This window comes from Paralichthys olivaceus, chromosome 22 (assembly GCF_024713975.1).
Source record: "Paralichthys olivaceus isolate ysfri-2021 chromosome 22, ASM2471397v2, whole genome shotgun sequence".
Lineage (NCBI taxonomy): Eukaryota > Metazoa > Chordata > Actinopteri > Pleuronectiformes > Paralichthyidae > Paralichthys > Paralichthys olivaceus.
Genome location: NC_091114.1, coordinates 940349 through 964239, shown reverse-complemented (window position 1 = coordinate 964239; position 23891 = coordinate 940349). Strand labels below are relative to the sequence as shown.

The following is a 23891-nucleotide window of genomic DNA, read 5'->3' as shown; positions in this document are numbered from 1 at the left end:
CCCCTCCCCAGAGTTGTCATGAAGGAAGAACTTACTGTTTGAGAATAAAACCGTTTTTTGAACCAGGCTATAAACAGGTTTAATTCTGCTCTAAAGTCTGGCGTTGGAGCCAGTCTCAAGTGGCCACCCAGTGAACTGCAGTTATTTGCACTTCCGTATTGGCCTCAGCGCTCAGCCCGGGATGTTGCAGCTTGGTCTGAACCCAGTTATCTTGCATGGCTTAAGCCTGGCCCCCAGCTTTACTGTGGGGAACCTTGGAGTTACATGAAAACAAGCCTCTGGGACAGCCTTCTTCCACCTACAAAATATGAAAATGAGAAACATCTCGTCTCAAAGAATGCTGAAAAAGTATTCCATGCATTTGTTACCTGTCGACCACTTGGGGAATTCTGTGAAAGAATAAAAATGTTGTGGCTTGTTCAGATGTGTTTTACTCACTGCAGAGTGGGGAGAGACATCACACAAGGCAGTACAATTCTTTCCAATGGTCAACATTCAGAGTTTAGGTTTTGCATCATCACTTAAATGGATAGTTCAACGCAAAAAGAAAATTCACTCATTATCTACTCATCTCTTTGCCGATGGAGGGGTCTCTGTGAAAATAAATGTGAATACAACTCCAGGAAGTCCTGGACAGGCTAATTTATTATACAATTATGCTCCAATCATTCACTAAGTCATGTGATAAACACCTTCAGCACCCCTGCTGATGTGGCATATCTGTATGCATTGGGGGTTCAAGTAAATTGAATTCACACTGTGATGTGAGAGCTTGTAAATGGTTTGTATTTATATAGCACCTTTCTAGTCTTGATGATCACTCAAAGCACTTTACAATACAGTTTGCAATTCACCCATTCACACACATATTCATACAGTTTTTATTTCAATGAAGGGCAATTTGGGGTTCAGCATCTTGCCTAGGTATACTTGCTTGTGTGTCTTGTGTTGCAAGATCCTGCTTTGGCTGGAGCTGGGGGCCATCAGTGAAGTAGAGGTAGCTGGCCACTGCCTCATATAATAATAGCCATGCTTATCCTGCCATTCAGATGAGTTTTGATTTCTGTAGCATTAATTTGATATTGTTTTGGTCTGGAATTCAGTTCCTGTCAGCCTTATCAGTTGAATTTCTTTTTTGTTTTAGTTCTTTGAAAAATCTGATCCATCATGTGTCTTCCCTTATTTAGTGCCAGATGACTCTGATGCGCCAAACCAAGTTATAAATTGCCTGTGAAAATAAAACTGAAAATCTTGTATTTGGTACTGATGTTCAAGGACAAAAGATTATCAGCAAAGTTAGAGCAGCAAAACAAATCAAAAATAAAGAACCTGGGTGTTGCTCAGGAGTAGATTTTAATCCACACATAACAATGTCACAAAGATTGCCTTTTATCATTTAAGAAACATTGCAAGAGTAAGACTGTACCTCACTTTGGAAACTGCCAAAAAGTTGATTCATGCTTTTATACTTTCTTGCCTGGACTACTGTAATGCACTTTATTCAGGATTACCGAAAAAATCCATCGATCGCCTACAGCTTTTGCAAAATTCAGCATCCATGGTTTTAATGAGAAATAGTAAAAGATTCCATATTACTCTTATTTTAGTGTCTTTACACTGGCTTCTAGCATCACTGAGGATTGATTTTAAAAATATTTTACTTGTTTTTAATTCTCTTAATGGTACAGCACCGTCATACATCTCTGACTGTTTATCGGAATATGTTACAAATCATTCCCTCAGGTCGTCTACAGCGGGCTTGCTCAATGTCCCAAAAACAAACTATAAAAGGTTTGGGGAAGCAGCTTTCTCTTGCTATGCTTTCCTATGCTATGCTATCCAAAGGTTTGGAACAAACTCCCACCACACATCAGACAAGCTTCTTCTGTTGATAGTTTTAAGAAATAACTCAAGACCTGTTGCTATGATAATACATTTTAGCTGCATTTTATGTATAAATACATTTATTATTATTATTGTTATGGTCTCAGCCAGCCAGGCCATAACAACATGTAATCAGGAAAGCTGTCTCAAAAGCCATCCTCCTGGGAAAGTAGATACAGTAAACACAAAGATCGATGTCATGAAGAAAAGCAGGAACTTGAAAGGTGCATAAAAATATCAAATGAAATAGAGAAAACAACAACAATTTTCTTCTACAACTCCCAACATGCACTGAACTGTGCCTGTGGCCCCATATTTTTATCATATTACTTCATGTAACTAAAGTCCATTGTTTGTGCTTCCATCTCTCTATCTCTCTCCCTCTCTCTCCAAATTTCACTACTAATACTACCACCATATTATGATTATGCTGATGATGATAAACTGTTATTATTAATAATATAATTGCATCTCAATGTATCACTATTCATTATATTTATATTTTTATGACAACAACAGTCTCTCTCTGTCTCTCTCTCTCTCTCTCTCTCTCTGTCATGGCGGAGTGAGTGTGTGTGGAGCTGAGAGCTGGTGGTGGTTTCTGAGCGTTAAATCGTTTCATTTGCCTTATTTTCTCACTATTTAATGTTATATTTCTCACATAGTTTAATAATCACGTTATCTCACAGTAGTTTATAGTTGGTGTTGGTGTATTTGTGTGTTTCCCCTCGCCGGCGTCTTGCCGGTAGCGTGGCAGGCGCCATGTCTGCCCCGAGTTTTAAACATCTCACCCGCAAACACGGTGTGAAGATCTCTGCCACCTTCCCCTGCAGCGTGGAGGACATCAGCCTCGCTGTGGGGGAGAAGGTCGGCCACAGCGGCGTCGTGTCGGCCGCTCGAATGAACAGTGCCGTGGTTGTTTTCCTGGACCGAGTGTAGAAGGTGAACTCGGTCGTCGAGACAGGAATCACCGTGAACGGCGTCTTTGTACAGGTGCTACCTCTGTCCCAACCCGCCACCAAGGTAGTCCTGTCCAACGTCCCCCCCTTCATAACCGATGAGTTCCTCAGCAGAGAGCTGTCCAGACACGGGAAGGTGGCGTCCCCGATCCGCAAGATGTTGTCTGGATGTAAGTCTCCGTTACTGAAACACGTAGTGTCTCACCGGAGACAGCTTTATATGATACTTAACAACCGGAGCGAGGAGCTCAACCTTCGCTTCCACGTTAAAGTAGATGATTACGACTACGTGATTTTCGCCACTTCATCTGTGATGAAGTGCTTCGGTTGTGGAGAGGAGGGCCACACGGTGAGAGACTGTCCGAGGCGGAGCGTCCCGGCTCCACCCGGCCCGGGGGCGGCAGCGGACGGTGGAGCCCCCGCCGCTCCACCGGCACCGGAGCGGCGGAGGTCTCCCACCTGGGGCGCCGCTCCCGTGGCGGCGGACCTTCCGCCCGGGGGGCCTGCCGCCGCGGGACCGGCGGCCCGGGCCGAGCGGCCAATCGCCGCTCCGCGGACCTCTCCGCGGACCTCTCCGCGGAGACCCGCCGCTGTGGCCGACCCGACACACAGGGTGAGTACTGTTAATGCACAGGGTGTGAGGGTGGAGGGTATTTTGGGTGAGGAGGGTGTTTTGGGTGAGGTAGGGGAAAGGGAGGTGGGAGGTGAAGGGAAAGAAGAAAGTGGTGGGAGTGGGGTGTGTATGAAACAGGTGGAGGAGAAGACAGGTGAGGAGGAAAGGAAAGGGGGTGAAGAAAAGAGTGAGCAGCAAGGGAAGGGTGGAGAAATCAATGTAAATAAAGGAAATAAAACTGGAGAGAGTAGTGTGTCATGGAGTGAACAGGTGGAGGAGGCTGAGATGGAGAAAGAAGCAGGAAAAGCAGTCAAACCAAAACAAACAATAAAACGCAGGCGATCAACCAGAGGTGCAACCAACGAAGCCAAAAACAGCAAAGTAGAGGAAAAGCAGAATAACAGTGATGAAAGTGAGAATGAGTGTGTGTCTGACAGCAGCGATGTGCCAAGTTTTAACATTAGTCAAAAAAAAAAATGTTCACTGGAGAAAAATTAAAACATTTCCTTCATCAAACTAAAAACCAACACGGGGTGAAGGTGGAAGAACACTTCCCCGACTTAGGCCTTTTTATTTCCTCGGCCAGACTCCACATGAGCCAGAGGGAAGAGTCTGGCCTCACAGATCAGGAGGTTTTTAGATTAAAGAAGCTTGTGCTCAAAGCAAAAAAACAACTGAGCAGTGATGGAAAAGGCAGCAATGTGTGTTTTAATTAACTTATTGTTTTCTATTTTAGTTTTTAACATCTCTACCACTATGGATGTTTTTAAAATAGGTGTTTTAAACGTAAACGGTGCAAGAGACCAAAAGAAAAGACATTTTATTTATGAATCAGCCAAAATGAAAAAAACAGATGTCTTCTTTTTACAAGAAACGCATAGTGATTTTAATAATGAGTCTGACTGGAGGAGGGAGTGGGAAGGGGAAGCCATTTTAAGTCACAACACCTCCCTCAGTGGAGGAGTGGGCTTCCTCTTCTCACAGGCTTTTAAACCCAAGGCACTGGAGGTCCAACATTTTATCGAGGGGAGGCTTCTTTTAGTCAAAGCTCAGTTCGACCATTTTGCTGCTGTTTTTATCAACATTTATGCTCCAACATCTGGTGCAGAGAGGAAGCAGTTTTTAGTCAAAGTAAATGACGTTTTAAATGGTTGCTCTACGGAGGATTTTTTATTCTTGGGGGGGGATTTTAACTGCACTGAAGATGCGATTTTAGATCGGAACCACACAGAGCCTCATGCAGCCTCTCAGCACGCCTTGAAGCAGCTGGTCCGCTCTCACGGCCTGGTGGATGTGTGGAGGAGGATGCACCCAGACTCCAGACAGTACACCTGGTCCCACTTCAGAGAGAGCAGGGTCTTCTTAGCCAGACTAGATCGTATTTATTGTTTTAAACATCATTTTAACATTTTTAAGAGTTGTGTTATTATGCCTGCTGGTTTTACTGATCATTCTCTCATTTTATCTCATGTTTTTATCAGGAACATTTTACCCAAAAGTGCTTATTGGCATTTTAATTCTGTTTTAACATTTGATAGGAGTTTTAGAGAGGTCTTTATTTATTTCTGGGGTGTTTTTAGACAGAGGAAGGGCGATTTTAACAATCTTAGGCAGTGGTGGGATCATGGTAAGACACAAATAAGACTATTGTGTCAACAGCACACACTAAACGTCACACGAGATAGCACCAGATCTATGAAGGATCTAGAGACCGAAATAGTGGAACTAGAACATTTAAGTGAGTCCACCGGAAATCGAGGTTATATTGAAAGCCTCAAAGAGAAAAAAATGGCTTTAGCCGACCTGCTGGACAGTAAAGTACAGGGCACCTTGGTCAGGTCCCGGTTCCAGAACATCACAGAGATGGATGCTCCCTCTAGCTATTTCTTCAGCCTGGAGAAAAAGAACGGGCAGGGGAAAGTAATCCACGCACTGCTGTCTGACACGGGGCAAGAACTGACGGAACCAAGCCAGATACGAGGGCGGGCTGTGAGCTTTTATCAACTTTTATACTCTACCGAGTACAAGGAGGAGCCGGCGCTCCTGGAAGGTTTCTGCGGGGGACTACCCCAAGTCTCTGCAGAGACCAACTCACAGCTCGAGGGCCCCCTCCAGATGCAGGAGCTACTGACCGCCCTGCAGGGCATGCAGGGATGGCGAGCTCCTGGCATTGATGGCCTAACAGTGGAATTTTATAAGGCCTACTGGGACATCCTCGCAAAGGATGTCTCAGAGGTTTTTAATGAGTGTCTGGCCTCTGGTTCCATGCCAGTGTCCTGCAGGAGGGCAGTCCTCACACTACTGCCCAAAAAGGGGAACCTGCAGGACATCAGAAACTGGCGCCCTGTGTCACTGCTCTGTGTGGATTACAAACTCCTGTCCAAAGTATTGGCCTCCAGGCTGGGAAGGGCTATGGAGCAGGTCATCCACCGGGACCAGACCTACTGCGTCCCCGGCGGGTCCATGGTGGACAATGTCCACCTGATTCGAGATGTTTTGGATGTCTCTAGCTCATTAGGTGCAAACACTGGTTTCATTTCCATAGACCAAGAAAAGGCTTTTGACCGTGTTGAACACAGCTTCCTGTGGAAAGTAATGGAGAAGTTTGGGTTCAGCGCTGGCTTCATAGCTAAGATCAAGGTGCTGTACAGTGATGTTGAGAGTGTGCTGAAGGTCAACGGCAGTCTGAGTGCTCCTTTTAGAGTGTGTAGAGGTGTCAGGCAGGGCTGCGCTCTGTCAGGGATGCTCTACGCTCTCTCCCTGGAACCTCTCCTCCACAAAATACGTTCCAACCTTCAAGGGTTGTTTTATCCTGGTTTTAGTAGAAACATGATTTTATCTGCCTACGCAGACGATCTTATAGTTTTTATTAAGAACCAAATGGAGGTTGACGTTTTAGCAGACATTATCAAGGATTTTAGCTCGGCATCGGCAGCGAGGGTCAACTGGAAAAAAAGCGAAGCCCTCGCTGTCGGTGAGTGGCGCAGCGGTCTCCCGGTTCTCCCCCAAAACCTGGAGTGGAAGAAAGGAGGTTTAAAATATCTCGGGGTGTTTTTAGGAGCAGACCATATAATGAAGAAGAACTGGGAGACCGTCACAGAAAAAATTCAAAATAAACTCAACAATTGGAAATGGCTGCTCCCCCAGATGTCTTTTAGAGGTAGAGTTCTGGTTTTAAACAACTTGGTAGCATCCCAGCTGTGGCACCGACTTACCTGTGTAGACCCCCCCCCAGGCTTACTCGCAGAAATCCAGAGGAAGATGGTTGACTTCCTCTGGGGAGGGCTACACTGGGTGCCAAAGGGGGTGCTGTTTTTAGCCAGGGAGGAGGGGGGACAGGGCCTCGTCCACTTGGCCAGCCGGACTGCCACTTTTAGACTCCAATTTATCCAAAAGTACCTCACAGGCCCGGCAGATCTGGTGTGGAGAGACGTGGCCAGCAGCATCCTTAGGCGTGCCAATAAGCTGGGGTTGGATGATGCTCTGTTTTTAACTGATGTTAAATTCTTAAAATTAAGTGGGTTGCCTCCTTTTTATCAAGGTGTTTTTAAATCATGGGCCCTTTTTAACAAAGAAAGGTGCCACAAAGCTGACTCTCTGTACTGGTTGTTGAGAGAACCACTTGTAAATGGAGCCAGACTGGACGTCAGCAACACAACAACACCCGGCCTAATGGCGGCGCTGACCTAGTCTGGAACGGTGACTTTACAGCAGCTGGTGGATGCAGTGGGGCCGGCACTCAACAACACCCAGGCCCTGGGCTCCCTGCTGAGGATGCAGTCTACCCGGGTGGCTCAGAGGATCCTAGAGCTCTGGACCCAGAGGCTCTCCCAAGGAGAAAGGGACCTCCTGAGGGCCTACCAGAAGGGGGAGAACGAGCCAGATACTACAGACCCCTACCCGGGGATTATCCTGAGCCCAGACCTGGGAGGAAAGACCGGCCCCCTACTAACTGAAATAAACAAACAAAAACTAACCATACACAGAGCCGACAAAGAGACATTTTACAGGAACTGTGTCAAAAGCATCCACCAGACCGGACTGAGCAGCAGACCCCCCACTGTGTGGACAAAGAGGTGGGGAGACAATGGACCCAGCCCACAGTGGAGGATTTTATACAAACCTCCCCTTAAGAAACGAACAGGCGACCTCCAGTGGAGAATTTTACACGGCGCCGTCGCTTCCAATGCTTTTATTTCTATTCTTAATCCCACCGTTCTTAACAAGTGTCCATTTTGCGACCTGCGTGAGACTATTTATCACGTTTTTACTGAGTGCAAGAGACTGACAAGTTTCTTCTCTCTTTTAACTGCGGTTTTTAGTAGTTTTAACGTCATTTTTACTGAGAAGGTTTTTATCATGGGAGCTGGATACAACAAAAAAAATAAGGATAAATGGCAGCTCCTGAACCACCTCTCAGGTGAGGCCAAGATGGCCATTTACATTAGCAGGAAGAACAGGGTCGAGAACAGAGACGGGCAGGAAGCGAGGGCGGTGTGGGTGGTAAACCTCCGGGCCAGACTCAGACTCGAGTTCAGCTTTTACAAACTAGTGTCTGATCTCGAGTCTTTTAAAAGAATTTGGTGTTTTAATGACATACTCTGCACCGTCACCAACAATGAGCTGTCTTTTCCACACTTTTTAGCAGACTGAGCTGTTCTTTTTTATGTTTTATTTTGCATCAGCATTAATTATTTTTTACATGATACTGTAAAACGACTGGACGTAAATTGAAAGATATGTAAATAAAGTGTTGTGTAAAAATCAAAAAAAAAATCTCTCTTCTGTCCCCTCTTATCCACTCATCTCTCCTCTCCTCCATTATTCTCCTCTAGTCAAGGCAGATGGGCACCCACACTGATTCCAGAACCTTGTTGTAGTCACTCACTCATAGTAAACTCACTTGAATACTATAATAATAATAATAATAATGATACTACTACTACTACTACTAATACACTTTATTCATATAGCACTTTAAAAAACGGAAGTGCTTTGACTGAAAAGCAAGCAAAGTAAATAAAAACTTGAACAAATAAAAGCAGTAATATGACAATCAAATATTAATTTGGTCCAATTTTGAGTGAAAATGCCAGAGCAGATGTTTTGGTTGCAAACCTAACAATGCTCAACTTGGCTCTACTATTGCTCTACTACTTACTTGTATGCAAGTAGAGCTATAATTCATCCTGCACATTGAAGCCTCCATCATGAAATACAATGCACAACAAAAGACATAAAACAGTTTATATTTTGTTACATGTGTAAAACATTACATACAGTACAAAATACTATGAATTTCACTTAATAGTAACATGCCATCACCCATGCCATCACCCAAAGATATCAGTAATCATATCTTCAGTTTTAGAGCATTCCATTACTTCTGACTATACGTGTTGGCAGCTCTGTGCGGTAAACACATTTCCGTTAGTCTGCATGAAGGTGACTGTCATCTTATGCTCAGTGACCTGGAAGTAAGCCACACCTCCTATGGTGTGATTGACAGGACTGGAGTAGAGCTGCCAGGACTGAGGAACACTGTCCTGGTGAGTGGTGTCAGGATCGCTGACCACCCCACTCCCACTGACTACATATGAGCTCCCATCATCCTCTCTGATGAACTGTTAAAAATACAGAGACAGACAGCATTAAAGGCATCAATGTTGTGCTCAATTAGACCAAAATACAGCGACAAAATTCATTAAAGGTTCAGTGTGTATGATTTAGGTGAAAGGGAGCAGAAACTGAATACAAAGTAATCCTAGTGATGTTTTCACTAGTGTGTTTTATCTAAATTGTACGATTGTCTTTTTCTTAGAATGAGCCATTTATATTCAAATACTTTATATTTACATGGGGAGCAGGTCCTCTCTACAGAGTCCGCCATGTTTTTACAGTAGTAAAAACTGGACAAACTAAACGCCTCTTGAGTTTTTATGATAAGTGAAGGCTGCCACAGGTTCTCTTTCATGTTTGGAAGAGGAGGGTAAGATGAGGGGTATTCAGCTGCAACATGAAGCTGCGCAGTATATGTAGGAAGTATAATTCAGGAAGACTTTCTCATAAACCGTTCCTGGCAGAGGCCGTCCACACAGAGCCCAGTTCTGCCGGAGGTTTCTTACACCTGGGAGTTTTTCCTCCCCGCTGTTGCTCATGCTTGCTCGGTGTGGAACCAGTTGGATTTTGTGTTTCCTCTGGACTTGGACTTTTGTGCAGCATTCTTAGACAACTGCTTGTTGTGATACCGTGCTATATAAATTTGAAATTTGAAATATTCAATTACTCACAAATCTATCTCTCTCTATATATTTCTTCTTATTAATCAGCTGATTGTGGGCATTTTGAATGGCCATTCAGATATTGCCACAATCTCATCCAGCCAGTCGTGCGGTTGTGATCAAATTTGAAATCCTTTCTCCTCTCCCCGGCAGTCAGCTATCATTAGTGATCCGCTGTAACTCCCCTTCAACCCAATCTCCTCCGGTTTAATCCGAAGCCATGGTCCAGTCCAGCAGAGTCATTCATAATTATTTCTCCATCAACCCCTCTGATGCCGATGACATCACATGGGGTCAAAATGCCAAAAGACTTAATTGCATAGAAATAAAAAAAATTATTCAACTGTCAAGTTAAAGTCTCTCCTGATTGAACTGTTCTCATATCCACCACTTGTTTCCAATCTTATTTCATTGTAGGGCTTTATGCAGCACATTGATTCCCTCTTACACTGACACACACATATTGACAATCAACACATCTGTATGCTTAGACTGCAACACTCACGTTGCACAGTAGATTCCTCTTGCTCCAACGTGTCTTACAGACACACAGATAACTTCATAATGTTGAGGTAATTATAAAATTAAATATAAAACCATATCATACAAGTGGTAGATGAAGTTACCAGATATTCCATCACAGTGTATCATTCTATGTTATTGTTTCCATCTTTTCAATCCCCCCTCCCTTTCTGCTTCTGTTGTGCAGTGACTTTAGTTTTTTTACGGTCATTTTGTGCCATACAGACTTGCATAGTGAAGATAAGGCTTACAGTGTACCATTCTTAATGCTGTCTTTACTCAGTAGCCATCACATTGTGCAATCATTTACTTCATTGAGATAAGTTGAAGCCAATTGTTGGACTGTAAGTTATACTACTGCAGGAAAAACAAATGCTCATCTTCCTGGAACAATATGTCAACACTGTGCTCATATAAAATAAATAAGATTTCATCTTTATGACTAATTATATTGACCAGTAATATCCAATGAAACAAAGTATCATTTAACCCAATAACTATCTGGATGGTTTCTAATTTTTGGAAATGTATAAAACCTGTGATTGTGTAATGTGGGCACATGCCAGTCTTGGTGCCAGAAAATGATGCCAACTAGCTTTGAACTATCAACAAGTACAGTCTTTGTAGCACCCACTAGTGAATGCCACCGCCTGTACAGAGAGGGGCAATCTTGCACATACTCTTCTCAAACACAGTGTGATAAGTGGGATATGAAAAAGAATAAATAACTGTCAAAGAGACAGACAGACAAATAACAACACACTGAGATACACTTCCTTGATGAATCTATGTACACATGATATTTTTTATGATTGAGCGTGCACTCACTTACATACCTGCAGATTGTGGTCATGGCCAGACAAGTACACAGTGACTCTGTATTTCTTCAGCAGGGGCCTCAGTCTGTTGACCAGACAGGATAATGACCAGCCACCACAACATAGGCTGATCTGACACATGTCATACATACTGGCACTTCAGTTAAAAGGCAACAACAGAACAAAATGTAACTGTATCAACACAAATAAAACAAAAATAGTTATGAAACAAGATGGAATAAATAAACATATTATTTTATATATGTGGGTGTGTGTGTATATATGTACATATATAGTTGTATGTGTATATACATGTACCCATACATTATTATTTTTTATTATCATTATCATTATCATTATTATTACTATTACTATTACTATTAATATTATTTATCCAATTTAATTTAAATCAATTGAAACAATTCCTAAAAAAGTTAGACATTTTTTTAAACAAAATCACTTTCCTCACCTCTCTTCCCTCATGAAAGTGAGGGAGTAGGGGGAGGCAGAGTAGGGCTTAGCCCAGACAGGCTTCTCTCCCCGACTCTGCTACCCTTATTATATGAATGGTATAAAAAAATATGAAAAGGAGGATTCCAAACCAAATCACTTTCATTAATTATTTTTTTTTAAAATATACGAATTAATTAATAAGGAGATATTTTATATATATATATTTAATGAATTTTTCTCCATTCATTTCCCTTATATCAACCACCAATCCTAAAAAAAGTTGGAATCATAAACAAATTACTGTCCCAATAAGGATTTCCCTAAAATTAAAAAAAATATTTTAAAACATACTCAGAAATTTCAATTACTTATGAATTTTTTACAACTTTAAAATATTTTTTTCTCCTTAAAATACACATCCCACTCTCAAACAATGAGAATTAAACTTTACAAATATATTTTATCCACTAATTAACCAAAAAATGGTAAATACACTGAGATTCTCAGACGTTTTGTTTTAACCACGATAAATAGGAACACGTGTGAGCAAGGCATCCCCCCAAAATACATTACAAAACACAATAGAATGAAATACAACAATAAAATGAAATACTTGTTCTACTACTACTACTTATGGTGAGTATACTGATGACATGATGCTATTGTGATTGTTAACAACAGTATGTAACAATAATACTATATAATGATAATATTTCTAATAATATATTAGAAATATGTGTTGTGCTTCTGCTGCTGCTTCATTGGAAAAAAAAACATTCAGCCACTCGGCCCTGTCCAAGATGAAACACTAAAACACTTGACTTCGGCTAACAATAGTCTTTGGCTTCCACTGACTGCATTTCCATTGGATTTTCACTAAAAATCAATGCTTTTTAATGCTTTGTGAGTGTGGGAATCATGGGGATTGTGACTTGATCAGGTGGGTGCAATGGTTTTTTTCGTCCACCAGATGGAGGTCAATGACCACTGATCACAACAGTTTTTTCAAGCTTCAACATCTTGAATCAACTTTATCAGTCTTCAAGTCAAGTCAACTTGTCACTTATCAATAATGCCATGTGTGCAGGACATACAGAGAATTGAAATAGTGTTTCCCTCTTATCCCCGGTGCAAACAACATTCAACATGAAATATCAAATATCAAAAATACAAGTCATTCAAAGATAGAAACAGGCAGTGGCAAATCTAGATGATATCAAGAGTATAAATATTGCAGAAATGGTGGGATGAACAGAATGAACGGTATAAATAGAAACAGAATTATCAGTGGAATATCAATAGAAATATGGAAATATGAACAGAATTACAGTAGAAATAGAAATGGGATGCTCTCCAAATAAAATCCACCACCACCACCATGACTACAAATTACCTGAAACGTGCTCCTAACACTATTCTGGAGGAACGATTTCAGCCTCCACACTTTTTTCACTCCTGACCATTGCATTCATTATCATGATCATTTATTGTTCACTTAGTTTGTTGTTGTTGTTGTTGCTGCTGCTGTTGCTGCTGTTTGGTGTGATGTTTTAAATCCATGTTTTATTTTGCTACAAAGGACAATGCCTTGAATACATTGATTTTATTGCATTAAAATACAATACATAATACAATAGAATGAAATACAACAATAGAATGAAATACAACCATAGAATGAAATACAACCATAGAATGAAATACTTGTACTACTACTACTACTACTAATGGCAACCGTACTGATGACATGATGGTCGTGTGATTGTTAACAACAGTATGTAATAATGTAATAATAGTAACACACTTTGAATCTGTCTGTGTGTATGTAATAATAATAACACTATATAATGATCACATTTATAATAATATAGTAGTAATATGTGTCTGTTGTGCTGCTGGGAACGTGGGTTTCATCTTTCTACGAGCTTCCTATCAAAAGCGGTTCACTTTGGATCTCTCTGTGCAAAGCAGCTACAGTCTGCACCACATGTGATGCTCGGTCTCAGGGAGGGCCATGCCCGCCCTCCGGTGGCCGCTCAGGGACCCGCACCAGGCACACTTTGGATCTGTCTGTGCAAAGCCGCTACAGTCTGCAGCACATGTGATGCTCGGGCTCAGGGAGGGCCGTGCCCGCCCTCCGGTGGCCGCTCAGAGACCCACTCCCGAGCTTTTTTTTTTTTAAATCAGGCCTCTCAAGCCCTTTAAGGCCTTATCTCTGATAACTCATGGAGGCTTCGGGCAGGGGATCTGAAAAATGAGTATGCTTGTCAGGGGTCTGGGTCTGACCGCTGTGCCGAGTTTCAGACCCATGTGACCTCCGCAAAGGTCAAAGGTCACATGATGGATGGCTTATCTCAGTGTTTGTGCCGTCTTCTTACCCGCTCTCGCCCCTATACCCTGACCCCCTAACCCTTATGACTTGAAACGTGCTCCTAACACTATTCTGGAGGAGCGATTTGGGCCTCCACACTGTTTCACTCCCGACCGTCCCATTCGCTTATCACAGGGAGTCGTTTTTCGCCCATATCTCCGCAACCGTAGGTCGTAGCTGCCGGCCACTGCCACCAACGGAAAGAGCCCCCCTGAAAATGGAGGGGGGTAGCCAAAGTCCCGAGTCTCTGGCACCCCGGGAAATAGCGCGTCCGCAGAGCCGGACGCGGACACGCTCGGCTATTATCCCCTTACCTAACCCTAACCCTAACCCCTAACCCTAACCCTAACCCTAACCATTAACCTAGCCCTAGATCCTAACCCTATCCACTTCCCCTTCTCTAATCCTAACCACTTTCCTTTTTCCTAACCCTCACCAAATCCCCCTTTTCCCTAACCCTAATGATTGACATTTTAAATTTAAATTTTAAAAATTTTAAAAAGGGGATGAAAATGATGACAAACACAGGAATAATGCTCAAGGCCGTAAGCCAAAGAATGGAACCAACAGGTTCTGTTCATGACTATGGCCAGAAGAAACCTGGAGCAGATTCTCCCCTTTAAACAAATAAAACAAAAATAGTTATGAAACAAGATGGAATAAATAAACATATTTTTTTATATATGTGTGTGTGTGTGTATATATGTACATATATAGTTGTATGTGTGTATACATGTATGCATACATTATTATTTTTTATTATTATTATCATTATCATAATCATTATCATTATCATTATCATTATTATTATTATTATTATTACTATTATTATTACTATTACTATTAATATTATTTATCCAATCTAATTTAAATCAATTGAAACAATTCCTCACCTCTCTTCCCTCATGAAAGTGAGGGAGTAGGGGGAGGCAGAGTTCACAGCCCGAACAGGCGGGGGAGGGCTTAGCCCGGACAGGCTTCTCTCCCTGACTCTGCTTCCCTTATTATATGAATGGTATAAAAAAATATGAAAAGGAGGATTCCAAACCAAATCACTTTTATGAATTTTTTTTTTTATATATACGAATTAATTAATAAGGAGATATTTTAAATTTTATTCCTAATTCTATTTTACAACTCAAACTAGATTGTAAACAATATTTTACATACAACAACAAGTTTTAAACTTGATAAAAATAACGTTTTCCTCTGATTGGCTCCACTACTCCCAAAGGATCAAGGGAGTTGATTAAATAATGAATTTTTCTCCATTCATTTCCCTTATATCAACCACCAATCCTAAAAAAAAGTTGGAATCATAAACAAATTACTATCCCAATAAGGATTTCCCTAAAATTAAAAAAAATATTTTAAAACATACTCAGAAATTTCAATTACTTATGAATTTTTTACAACTTTAAAATAATTTTTTCTCCTTAAAATACACATCCCACTCTCAAACAATAAGAATTAAACTTTACAAATATATTTTATCCACTAATTAACCAAAAAATGGTAAATACACTGAGATTCTCAGATGTTTTGTTTTAACCACGATAAATAGGAACACGTGTGAGCAAGACTTCCCCCCAAAATACATTACAAAACACAATAGAATGAAATACAACAATAAAATGAAATACTTGTTCTACTACTATTACTACTACTACTTATGGTGAGTATACTGATGACATGATGCTATTGTGATTGTTAACAACAGTATGTAACAATAATACTATATAATTATAATATTTATAATAATATATTAGAAATATGTGTTGTGCTGCTGCTTCATTGGAAAAAAAAAACATTCAGCCACTCGGCCCTGTCCAAGATGAAACACTAAAACACTTGAGTTCGGCTAACAATAGTCTTTGGCTTCCACTGACTGCATTTCCATTGGATTTGCACTCAAAATCACTGCTTTTTAATGCTTTGTGAGTGTGGGAATCATGGGGATTGTGACTTGATCAGGTGGGTGCAATGGTTTTTTACGTCCACCAGATGGAGGTCATTGACCACTGATCACAATAGTTTTTTCAAGCTTCAACATCTTGAATCAACTTTATCAGTGTTCAAGTCAAGTCAACTTTATGATCAATAATGCCATATGTGCAGGACATACAGAGAATAGAAATAGCTTTTCCCTCTTATCCCCGGTGCAAACAGCATTCAACATGAAATATAAAATATCTAGTATGTAATAATGTAATAATAACAACACACTTTGGATCTCTCTGTGTGTATGTAATAATAATAACACTATATAATAATCATATTTATAGCAATATAGTAGTAATATGGGTCTGTTGTGCTGCTGCTACTGCTGCATCATTCACTACTGACCGTCCCATTCGCTTATAATGGAGAGTGTTTTTCCCTAAATATCTCAGGGACGGAAGGTCGTAGCTGCCGGCCACTGCCACCAACGGAAAGAGCACCCCTGAAAATGGGGAGGTAGCCAAAGTCCTGAGTCTCTGGCACCCCGGGAAATTATGTGTCCACCGAGCCGGACGCGGACACGCTTGGCTATTATCCCCCTACCTAACCCTAACCCAAACCCCTAACCCCTAATCCTAACCCCCCCCCCCCCCCACACACACACACACACACACTCATTTATTTATTTTAATAAATATCAATTTTTGTACAGTTTACTGAATATATTGCGATACTACTGCTCAATTAATTACTATTATTATCCCATCACCTATTCAATTTGTAACCCATGTCAAGATATGATATAAATAAGAATAAATAGTTTAAAGGCTGCATAAATAAGTTTAAAATTAGTGATAAATTTTATGTAAGTCAATTCATCAAAGTTAATTAGAAATGTTCATACAACAATAATTTAATGTCTATTTAAGATTAAAAGTATGCTGACAGAAATTTCATGCCTGCCCCTTTAAGGGACTAGTGACACTCAACGCAGCGCCTGCGTGATGCTGCAGCAGAGACCATAGGGAGAGAGCAGAGGAGAAAACGGAGAAAAACGAGCTGCGATTAATAAGCAGAAAAAGAGTGAAAAAAGTTGATTTAGCAGTTGAAAAATATAACTTACCTGGTCGGGAACTGACGGGGATTTTATGAGAACTAAGTCACACCGGTTTTGGTGAGTTTTGTGTTTATTTTCTTGCAATTTTGCTGCGTTGTACCTTTTTAGCGGAAAGCTAATGCTAAAAACGTAGCTATTCACAAGGAAATGCTCCGTCATAACCTGTTTATCAGTTATTTTTTTGGGTTTATGAAGACTGTAAATGTTACAAAAGTGTGTGTAAGCTGTATAAATGAAAGGTATGCGCTGTAGTTTGTGTGGGAGACGGAGCCGTGAGTTGAAAGAGACCGCTCCGCTGCCATTTTGAGACGAAAAAACACCGTAGCAGTAACGTTACAACTCAGAAACTGTGAAACATTTAATTGTGTGATTTGAGGATTTAAAAAGAGATTATTTGTGTTTATGACATGTTACACAGGTCAGGTTTTTTGCTCGGTTTGAAGCTGGGTCGGAGCAAGGACTGTGCACACACAGACGGGATTCAAGATGGCGAGCCAGACCCAGACCTTCACCTTCAACTCATCTACTCCTTCGCGCCAGTGAGGAAATCTTCGGCGTATGGTGACTCAGTGGTAGGAGTATCAGGAACTAGTTTGAACTGAACTGATTGATTTGTTATTTTTTTCGGACTAAATTGAACTGAGGAGAAAAAAGACTGGTCTAACTTAACTTAGATTAGCTACGAAAGGAAAAAGTGAAATACTCTTTTCAATTATACTTGCCTTAGTATTAGGAACCTGCAGGGTATTTGTTTTGTTTTGTGTACTGTATTTTATATGTGTGTTTTGCATTCAGTAAATTGCCGGCCTTTTGTACTTAGAGCAACGGTCTCTGGTGTGATTAGTCTTGCTTCCCACTCCTTAGAACCTAGAACTGGTCCAGTGGCGCAGTAAGTGGTGTGATACCGGTGCTACAAATTCAATTAAATTTTATTTGTATAGCACCAAATGATAATATACATTATCTCAAGGAGCTTTACATAGAAGGTCAAGACATTAAAATATTGTTTAATATAGAGAAACCTAACAGTTCCCACAATGAGCAAGCACTTTGGTGACTGTGAAGAGTAAAAACTCCCTCACTTACAGGGAGAAACCTCTAGCAGAACCAGGTTCAATGTGGACGGTCATCTGCCTCTACTGGTTGGGGTGAGCAGAGAAAAATGGGGAGAGAAGAGAAACAGTGGGGAGGGGGGAGGCGAGAGACCGGAACACTTGAGCAACATCAGGTAGCAGCTCTGACTAGTTAAAATGTAAACGATAACAGTGTAAAGAAGTTATTGATTATTAATGATAGCAGCAACAATTAATATAATGATTAATTAAGTATTGTTGTTAATAATAATAATGATGATAATAATAATAGTTGTTCTCCTTCAGTTCTGGAGTCAGAGATACCTGCAATGAGAGAGAAACAGAGAGAGGGACATGGGAGAAAAAAGACACGTCAATAAAATAGTTATTGACATTTATTAAAATAAATAAATGAGTGTGTGTGTGTGTGGGGGGGGGGGGGGGGGGGGGGGGGGTCAGGACTCACCTGATCCAGCCAGGCTTTATCAAAAAGGAATGTTTTAAGTTTAACCTTAAATGCACAGAAGGTGTCTGCCTGGTAGCTGAATGCTCTACCTCATGTTCTACTCTTACAGACTCTTGAAACCACAAGAGAGACTGTGTTTTGGGAACGAAAACACCTACTGTAGATGCTTGAGAGAGAGTCTGAGCCAGGGACAGTAAATATGGTTGAGGTTCCATCAATAAGGTGAGTAATAAAAAATGTGATACCTTACTGTGATGTAAACTGTGTTCTGAGAATGTTTTGTAAATCTGTGGGGATTTATGTAGGTAACATTAATTTGACAACCTTTACCATTTCTATTGGGGAGCCAATTTCACGGCTATGCTCAGTATCAAATTCTAAATCCACATTAAAAAATTGGGGAGTAAAAACATATGAAAAGATGAGGAGGGCATGTTGTAGACTGGTTTGTTTTAAATGTCCCCATGCAAAATGGAACGTGCATAACTTGTAGGTACTACAGTACCAGTATAGTGCCTGGAAAAGATAATATTGGATACATGCATGATGCCTCGAGCTGCAACTGACAAGTAACACAGAAAGTGAGGGTAAACAAATGCACGTAAGAGGCATTGTCATCATCCACAGGGTCTTCTCCTGTGTCTTTTCACTCTGTAATGTGTATACTGATGACTGCCGCAGCTGGCATGACAACAGATTACTTTTCAAACTTGCTGATGACTCTGTGACAGTCAGTCTCCTCCATGCGGATGAGAACAGCCATGGTCCCATTGTGGATTGTGAATCTGTATTGCTGTGACTGCATTTTTACTACTAAATGTGACAAAAACCAAGGACATGAGTTTTAGGCATCAGCCCTCAAACTCTGAGTACTATCATCAAGGGGCAGGTGATAGACTTTGTAAAGAACTACAAGTACCTTGGGATGAACATTAACTATGATCTCTCTGATGACTATGTCCCTGATGATGGCTGTTTGTATTACGGATAGCATGTGGCTGATCCCTTATTCAGTAGAACATGTAGTAACATGTCCATGTTCCATGCTGTTTATTTAAAAATAATTTACTTGTCTTCTTGTACAATGCTCAATGATATAGATATCCATTCCAGATTTCTGCAACATACCTTGGAATTGTATCCATAATTAATTATGAAAATAAATCCAGTTTATGATTTGTGATATATGACAATTTGATTCTGACTGATCATAATTCAAGGTCAGCTTTAATTTGCCTCAATTCAAGATAACTTAAATGAAGTTTAAAGTTAGAATGTCATTGTGGAAATCCTAAACTAGAATTGTGATTAATGAAGCATTGTGTTAGTTCATGCAGGACACGGAGTCATGTGCTCAGCTATACCGATAGGTTTATGGGTGCTCGTCAGTCACCCACCAATCACAGCCCATTCTCTCACCAAAGCGGTCCCTTTAAATACAACCTCATCCTCACTGATCCCTGCTAAGCTATAACACTTTTAGCACTGTAATGGAAATTTTACATTTGTGTGTGTATAAATGCATAAACAGACATGTATGTGGAGGACTGACCAAATGGTTGACCAAATTGTTCATCTAAAAGGGCAACTTTAAGGTTTACGGTGATGGCTTAAGAAACTTGAGTTTTATGACCTTGAGAAACCACAACTTTATGGTATCTCGTATCTCTGATTGGGATCAAACAACTGGGATCTCACAGGGGGGGGGAGTCATCCACAGAACATGTAAACAAAAGGACAGGATGTCTCCTCCACTGAGTGAAAATACAGAAGGGTAATATATACCTTTGCAGCTTAGTGGGAGGGGGCTGTGAGTTATAAGAACACAGATTCTCCTATGTTCTTTGCTTATTTGTGCATGTCATTCAGGTGATGTGTACCAATGAGTCCATCGGCAGATGCTGAATTAAACTTAAAGAAAGAAGTGTTTGACTTTGTGCTTGTTTCACAGAAACTGCCACCACAGCACCGAGTCCAAACACGGTTGTGGTAAATCATCTTAAACAAAGGTACCTTGCCTGCTACGCCCACTGGGGGCTCTGCATATGTTCCCTGTTTTATCTCAGCACGCTGCTCGGCTAACCAGGGAACATCCAAAGAATGGAGCCTTCAGCGCCAATCATAACTGTGTCCCCATTTGAAACAAATGGGTAAATCATGACAAAGAGTTCCTGACTGAACTCGGAATAAAATGAATTTCTGAAACTATAATAGTTCAACTGAATTTTAGATATCTAATGTTATTTTAATTCTACCATTACCTGTCTTAACATGTACTGTAGATGCTTGAGAGAGTGTCTGAGCCAGGGACAGTAGACATCACTGAGGTTCCATCAATAATGTGAGTATTGAAACGCATGATATTTTACAATATACTGTGAAGTAGATTCTCAGAAAGTTACAGAAATTTGTGGGGAAAAATTGTTTGCAGATGCTATGAATGTCGTGTTAATTTCTGACACTCAGTTCACATTTATAGAGTTGGCTTGTTTTGTCAAGAAATCATCCATGTAAATTAAAAGAACAGGGAACAAATTATTTATCATGTATTGCTATATTTATTTCTTTACCATTTTCACTTTCAGTGTGGCCAGAGGCATTATGTTTTCAGCTTGTCCATCCATCTGTCTGTCCCATTCATGTGAAAGCGATATCTCATGAACAACTACATTATGTAAGTCAAAGGTCGAAAGGTCAAGCTCACTTGACTTTGCATTGTTTTGACTACAAAGGAAATATCATTACATGTGGCACAAACATTCACTTGGACTCAATGATGACTTGAATAGAATTCAGTTGTCAAAGATCAAATGACAAGGTCACTAGGACCTCACAAAGCACACATCTTGCCTTGTAAATGCGATATATCCGAAATGCCTTGAGGGAATTCTTTCACATTTGGCACCAACATTCGCATGACATTGGATTTAATTTTGGTGGCCAAATGTCACAGTGTTCTCACAAAGTATGTTAATATTTTTCCTGAAAATGATATCTAAAGATCAGCTCATGGGAATCTCGTCAAACTTGGTAAAAACAGTAACTTCAACTCAAAGATGAACGATTTTATTCCCTTCGAAGTTAAAGGTCAGAGTAACCTCAAGTCACTGTAAATGTGATATGTTAGGACTGTCAGTAGGGAATTTCATTATATCTGGTAACTTGGAGTCACTGCTTGAGTGAATTTCTTATCAATGTTACATGAGTTGTCTCTTGGATTTTAGCCCTCTACCTGGTCAGGGGCCTAAACAGGGGCCAAAAAGACACGACTCAGAAACTTGTAGGCATTTTACATCTAGGAAAAGTGCCACCAATTGTCCAGCAGGCATGCCTCACAAGGTGCTTCCAACTTGGGTAGTGTGACTGGGTTGGCAGCCTCTTGGTTCTGGAGCTTTTGGGAAAATTAGGATCCCTTTCGGGGCCTTCCCAAGGGCCTAGGAGCCCCATATTTGACCCACTGGTCACGAGAGGCTCTTTGAGCCTGCATTACCCATTTTCACCAAAACCGCAGAGGGGCCCAGGTGACCTTTGTGACCTTTGGTATCAATTAAGCCAATTTTTGAAGTTCCATTTTGACAGCAGTACCTCAAAGTAATGGTTAATATTTACCAGTGTGTTAGGTGAATGTGTATATGTGCTCAGAAAACTATTTGTAATACGGTCTGTTCGTGTAGCGTGAAGTAATTTTGATAATTACATGACGACGATTAAGTTAACATAAGGCACATTAATCTCCTGCAATGCTAACTGTGCGCCGTCTGTGGAATAGTAGTACACCGTGGCTGTGGAAAAACTATGTGACTAGTGTTGTTGCAAGCAGGCTATTTTAAATTTATTTTTTCAGAAATATTTGCGTTACTGAGTGAGTGTACTGTTCTAAATTGTGAGTTGCAATATATTATCAGTATATTAGAAGTAAGCCGAGTTAAAGAATATTTTGTGAAATGCTGTATTTGTTTATCTTACATGCTTATGTTTACTTTATTACTGGTATCCAAAGTTGTTTGATGAATGCCAGTGCTAGGTGACAGATAAGACATGTTAAATGTCTGTCTGGATGTACATTGTCTATAGTAATATTTCAGTATAGTCTATTGACGTATGTAATATTTCAGTTCGGTAGATATTCAGCAGTAATTGTACACATTGTGGCATTTGTATTTACAGTAGGTGGTTACCCTGATAATGAGTCATAATACACATGATCTGAGAAAGGTATGTGTCCATTTATCGTTCACTCAAATACTCCCTTTTTCAGGTATTTTACACTATAAAAACAACTTCCGGCTACAGCGACCCGAATGTAGTTGTGCTTCCTGGGTCCCCGGGGAACCTCTACTGAAAACTTGGGGCCCCTGGGTGGTTTTGGGCTCGAACTGAGGTAGGAGGTAGGTGGAAAAAATTAGATCTCTTGACCTGCAACACCCAGAGCTTTAATAACACATATGGAGCCTTCTGGGGTGAGAGGAGATCCAGTGTGCAAAATGTCAGAGCTCTAGCTGGTCAGGGGTCCAAACTGCGAATCTTTGATATCATCTAGATTTGCCACTGCCTGTTTATATCTTTGAATGACTTCTATTTTTGATATTTTATATTTCATGTTGAATGCTGTTTGCACCGGGGATAAGAGGGAAACACTATTTCAATTCTCTATATGTCCTGCACATATGTCATTATTGATCATAAAGTTGACTTGACTTGAACACTGATAAAGTTGATTCAAGATGTTGAATCTTGGAAAAACTGTTGTGATCCGTGTTCAATGACCTCCATCTAGTGGACGGAAAAAACCATTGCACCCACCTAATCAAGTCACAATCCCCATTATTCCTACACTCACAAACCATTAAAAAGCAATGATTTTGAGTGCAAATCCAATGGAAATGCAGTCAGTGGAAACCAAAGACTATTGTTAGCAGAAGTCAAGTGTTTTAGTGTTTCATCTTGGACACTGCCTTTGTTATTTGTCTGTAGCCATGTCCAAACTATTCCACAAAGGGCCGAGTGGCTGAATGTTTTCTTGCCAATTCAAGATGCAACAATTTTTACTGTCAAATACACAGCAGAACACACGTTCCCCTGTGAATTGAAATTCTTGTGCTGTCCTTTCTGGAAAACCAGCTGACCAAAATTGACATTCAAATACAATATTGACATCAAATACAATAAGAATATGAAACATTTTTAAGAGTAAGGTGAAAACAAGGGTAATGAGGTGAATAGGGTGAGGATTTTGCAAAACTGAGCAGTGCAAATGTATGCAATGTAAATGTAAACAGTACAAATGGACATAGTTTAATAATGGAGGCAGCTCTCCTGTGAACCCTGCCTGCGGTGGTAAATGCTCTGCAGAGAGGGCAGTGAGTTCTCGATGATTTTTTCTGCTGTCTTCACCA

At 40.6% G+C, this 23891-nt stretch overlaps 1 long non-coding RNA gene across 1 annotated transcript; it reads left to right on the top strand.

Annotated features, from left to right (window-relative positions):
• Nucleotides 1–16703: 16703 nt before the first annotated feature.
• LOC138406482 (uncharacterized) lies at nt 16704–23056 on the top strand. The gene is made up of 6 exons (XR_011239919.1): nt 16704–17013; nt 17375–17528; nt 18605–18717; nt 20447–20836; nt 21081–21169; nt 22754–23056. It is a non-coding gene; the product is annotated as an uncharacterized lncRNA (long non-coding RNA).
• Nucleotides 23057–23891: the final 835 nt, after the last annotated feature.